At 41.7% G+C, this 5,674-nt stretch overlaps 1 protein-coding gene across 1 annotated transcript in view; it reads left to right on the top strand.

Annotated features, from left to right (window-relative positions):
* Positions 1-5,674, top strand: part of LOC102767243 (protocadherin alpha-4) — a 10,092-nt gene that overhangs the window by 2,213 nt on the left and 2,205 nt on the right.

Genomic DNA, 5,674 nt, shown 5'->3' with positions numbered 1-5,674 from the left:
CCCCGCGAGCGCGGAGGCGGCGCTGGTGGACGTGAACGTGTACCTGATCATCGCCATCTGCGCGGTGTCCAGCCTGCTGGTGCTCTCGCTGCTGCTGTACACGGCTCTGCGGTGCTCGGCGCCGCCCACGGAGGGCGCGTGCGGGCCGGGGAAGCCCGTGCTGGTGTGCTCCAGCGCCGTGGGGAGCTGGTCGTACTCCCAGCAGAGGCGGCAGAGGGTGTGCTCTGGGGAGGGGCCGCCCAAGACGGACCTCATGGCCTTCAGCCCCAGCCTTCCTCCCGGCCCCCTCAGCGGGGATACAGAAGAGCAGCTGAATGTGGATGTGGATGTTTCTGCCAAAGTGAGTAATTTTTAAAATCCTTTCCAGAATGTCTTTGTCTTTTGTTCCTCAATATTTCGACTCCTTTGGAAACATTTTACAACTTATTGCTCTACGTGTTTTGTAATTAGTTTTCCAGTTCCAGGTTTTGTGGTTGAGATGTTTAAACATCTTGTGACTAATGTTTTTGCACCAAATCAGCAAGAAGTGAGAACCATACTTGCAGATGCCCCCCCCCCCCGCAGTAGTTGCAGTAGCAGGATTATTTTTATCACTAAAGGTCGGATAGGAACTAAGTGTATTTTTCTGGATAAATTGCATTGTTTAGAATATTTTACTCCAAACGTGGTGCACAAATCTCAACTCCACGCTTCAACAGCTTTGGCCACTTTTCACTTGTAGTTCCCACTGGATTTCAGTCCAAATGTCACTGGCCCGTTTTATGGATCCACCCTGAATGCTTACCACCCTCTTTTTATTATGCTCTTATATCTCCCGTTTCAATATTAGTTTATTAAATCTGTAATCTCTTACTGAGCTTCTATTGCTCATTTATTCATTCATCTGGAATCTCAGTTCTTCTGCTCTACTTGAAATTAATTTCTTTCAGAACTTGTGCTCACATTTCACTAATGGGCATTGTTGCTAGTTTCCCAACTGGGTGAAAAATAAACAGAATAATTTTTGTTGCTTTAGAATTGTAATTTTGTTCATTCATTTTCTCACTATTTTTAATAGTAAGCATTAAGAAATCAATAGGAAGTGAAATTGTAACCTTCCCTTTATCTCATCATTTGGAAAATATTCTTTTTGAAAGAATATTATTAATCTTGTTAAGAATTATTATTTTCCATTTGAACTATTTGTTGAAAGTAATACTTGCATATAATTTAGAAACTATTATACTAAGAAACTTATTAATCACTACCATCTTTCACATACATTATTAAGGATGCTAATATCCAAAAAGTCCAGTAAGTCAATGCTATTGTTGGTGGTCTTCCTCTGAACACCAACCTGTCTATTAATGTGTGTCATGTAGGAAGTACAAAGCTCCCAATAACTTGCACCAATAAAGTGGAAGTCAGATTATTTTTTTAGTCATACCCTTAATTGATATTTGGTCATTTCCCCTAGCAAAGAGTTGGGCTCCCATTCAAGTTTCTTGCCACTGGAAACCAAAGCTTGGGCATATTAGAGACTAGAGAACTGTCTAGTATTTATAAATCTAGTATTTATAAAAAACAAAATGGAGAATACAGACCTTGCTCATGGGAGAGAAATGGGCTCCAATGAATACAATTATATGAAATAATTTCCACACAAGTTATCTATATACATAAAAGCCTAAGCAACTGTTACAACCGGTCGACTGAATGACTGGTTGACCCATCGCTATGATGCGCACTGACCACCAGGGGGAGGACGCTCAACACAGGAGCTGCCCCTCTGGTGGTCAGTGCGCTCCCACAGTGGGAGCGCCGCTCAACTGACCGACAGACCCCAGACACAGGGCTCACAGCTGGTAAGCGCTGCTGCAGTGGTGCAAGCCTCTCCGGATCCATCTGATGCGAGTCAGCGGCAGGCACAGCGGGGCTGGGATAAGCGAGAGCGGCAGGCAGGACTGGCAGGCGGCACTGCACTGATGGTTTTGCCAGTGGGGGGGCCACTCCGAGGGACCCCACCGGTGCACGAATCCATGCATCAGGCCTTTAGTATAATACAACTTTCTACCTCCTTGTTCAAGCTTCCTTGCTGAAACCTGGTTACCACCCAATTACATTGCAGGAGGGAGGCTAACATATAAAATAGTGAGACAATCCCTCTCTTTCTCCCTTTCATTTCTTTTTTCGGGCGCTATTCTTTGCTGCTCTCTATCTAGCCAGTATTAGTGACAACATTTCCAACCTCAGTTCACGATTTGTTTTGTTAGGCCGCGTTTTCATCCTGTCCTATATAATAAAAGGTTAATATGCAAATCGACCAAATGGTGGAACAACCAGTTGCTATGACGCACAGTGACCACCAGAGGGCAGACACTCAATGCAGGAGCTGCCTCCTGGTGGTCAGTGCACTCCCACAGGGGGAGTGCTGTTCAACCAGAAGCCCTGAGCTGGGCTCACGGCTGGCAAGTGCAGTAGTGGTGGAGGGAGCCTCTCCCACTTCTGCAGCAGTCAGACGTCCCCCAAGGGCTCCTGGACTGTGAGAGGGCACAGGCGGGGCTGAGGGACCCCCGTGAGTGCACGAATTTCGTGCACCGGGTCTCTAGTTATAAATAATAGGGTCATGAAAAGTTCTTGTCTCCCAGGACAGAAGTCTTCAAATCAAGCTCTCCTCTTCAAATTACTAAGTTCTCAGCTAATAAGACATTTTAAAGACTTGTGAGTTTTTCTCTTTAGGATGTATTGCTGCTATACCAGGTGAATTCCAAATAGTGTCTATTCTGTTGCATTCTCATCTATGTATTTAATTATTCTGCAAAATAAATGGACAGAGAGTTCTTTTCACTTTCTTCCAGTATGTCTGACACCCATGATCACAAAGTACAAATCTGCAGTTTGGGTCCTTTAAACAGTGAAACCACTCTGATTTAAGTGTTTTTAAAAAAACATATTTTTATTGATTTTAGAGAAGAAAGGAGAGGGAGAGAGAGATAGAAACAGCAATGATGAGAGAGAGACATTGATCAGCTGCCTCCTGCAGGCCCTACACTGAGGAATCAAGCCCACAACTCATGCATGTACCCTGACTGGTAATCAAACCGTGACCTCCCACTTCATAGGTCAACACTCAACCACTGAGCCATGCCGGCCAGACTGGTTTATTTATTTATTTTTTAAATGTATTTTTTTTATTGATTTCAGAGAGGGAGAGAGAGATAGAAACATCAGTGATGAGAGAGAATCATTGATCAGCTGCCTCCTGCATGCCCCACACTGGGGATTGAGCCCACAACCTAGGCCTATCGAACCCAGGACTCTTCAGTCCACAGTCTGACGCTATATTCATGGAGCCACACCAGCTAGGGCTGATTAATGTTTTAATTCAGAAAAAAAATTGTGTCTGTGGTTCTTCATAGAAGGGAGACTAAAGCTATTTTCACTACATTGGTTTTGTTTTTTTTTGGTCCTAGACAATTGGACAACAAAGGGGAAAAGAGGTTTATGAACATAAGAGACAAAGAAAGTTTAAATGGCTACCAGCATGTCCTTCTATATTAAAATCCTTTGTGTCAGCAAATTATAGTGTGCTGTATTAATTGGTACTTATTCATTGACTATTAAAACTCAGGTGTCTCAAAGATCATGACTATGATCTGGAATGAGCCCTGGCCTGTTTGGCTCTGTGGTGGCTTTGCATGCAGACTGAAGGATCACAGGTTTGATTCTGGTCAAGGGCAGTACCTTGGTTGCAGGCTGGATCCCCGCTCCGGTACATGTGGGAGGCAACCAATCGATGTGTCTCTCTCACATTGATGTTTCTCTCTCTCTCTCCCCCTCCCTTCCACTCTCTCTAAGAATCAAAGGAAAGAATATCCTTGGGTGAGGATTAACAACAACAACAAAAAGAAACTGGAATGAAAACTAAGCTAAATCCAAGGTTTTCAACGTGGCAATTAATATATTAATTAGGGTAATGCCTAAGGATAACATATTTGTATCTCTGGAAAGTTATAGAGGCTGGTGAGACATCATATTTTCCTGACTAGCTATGTGACTACCTTAATTTAATGCATTTATTAGTCAATTGAAGAGAACCAGGTACATGTTCAGCAAATACTACTTAAGTATTCTGAGCTACTTAGACTATAAGACACAACTATTGCCCTTGCTGGTTTGGCCCAGTGGATAGGGCATCGTCCTATGGACTGAAGGGTTCTGAGTTCTATTCTGGTCAAGGGCACATGTCTGGGTTGCAGGCTTAAGACAGGTGATCAATGATTCTCTCTCATCAATGATGTTTCTATCTCTCCCTCTCCCTTTCTCTCTCAAATCAATAAAAATATATTTTAAAAAGACACAACTATTCTTTTTAAAAGTTTATATTTCAAAAAAGAGGATCAGACATACATATAAAAATATCCACAAAAGAGAAATTAATGTAATAAATGGTCCAAGTGATCCAACCTGGATGCTGTAGTATATAAAAGAAATTAAAGATGCCTGCCCAATTGATTTAATCATGAAAGTCTTCACTAGTCAAGGAAGTTTTAAATGATTATAAAATGGGGCAAGTTGCTTTGCTAAGAGTTTGGAAATGATGGCTGTTATTTAGACAGGGACAAAATGAGTATGTCTGTTTAGTGAAATATTTTGTTGGAAGCAGGAAAGTGACCACTTTGACTAAAATATATGAACAATATAGGAGAAAGTAGAAGTTTAGGCATATTAGACTTCTAATGGAGAATAGGCAAGTATATATAAACCATGAGACAAAATGAGAATACCAGTGTTGATCATGGTAAGTGAATGGGTTTCAGTGAATAATATTCTTTGGAATACTTTTTCATATAAATTATATACCATAACAACCAGCTTCTTTGTTAAAACTTCCTTGTCCCATCAGCCCTTAGATGATTTAAGGGAGACTTTCAATTAAATGCTGGCTTTTGCTTCCTTTTTTTACCATTTTCAAATTTCCCTTTCAATGGCTTATTCTTGGAATCTGAGGTTCCCTATTGATAGAGTCTCTGAAGACTTCACCACCCTTTTTTTTTTTTTTTTTTTTTTTTACCATTTTCACATTTCCCTTTCAATGGCTTATTCTTGGAATCAGAGGTTCCCTATAGATAGAGTCTCTGAAGACTTCACCACCTTGGAATATGAAATCCAAAGATGAAAGGTGTGTCAGCGTTAAGAACAACCTTCCTGCATTTTCAGGAACACAGGAATCCTCCCAACCACCACTTTACAAGTGTCTGTTTACAAAGTGTGTGTAGCTACAGTTGGGTCTCTGTAAATACTTAAACCCTGAATGAAAAAAGGACGTCCACGGAATTAAAAGCTGCCCCTTTGGTGAAACTAAGGATCACACTCAATCGGTGGCACAAATGTGTACCTCAGTCGTACAAAATGTGATTCTATTCTTCAGTAGCATCAAAGTAGGCGGGGAGGGCTGAAAGAACAAGTAAGACTTAGCAGCATAGAGTATGAATTTCCAGAATGGATTACTTACGGTTTGGAGCCACATGATGTCGCTCTGTACCATGAAATGATCTGAGAAAGGAAGAAAAAAATCCCTGCTATTCTCATTGTAAAGAAGCTGCATCCACTATCCAGGTGCTGGAAAATGGAGGATGCAGCGACGGTGGACTGAATGCTCGGAAGATATCTTTTGATTTTGAAATAAGATCCC

This window comes from Myotis davidii, unplaced genomic scaffold (assembly GCF_000327345.1).
Source record: "Myotis davidii unplaced genomic scaffold, ASM32734v1 scaffold545, whole genome shotgun sequence".
Lineage (NCBI taxonomy): Eukaryota > Metazoa > Chordata > Mammalia > Chiroptera > Vespertilionidae > Myotis > Myotis davidii.
Note: the sequence above shows the minus strand (reverse complement) of the source record. Positions and strands in the feature narration are given on the sequence as shown.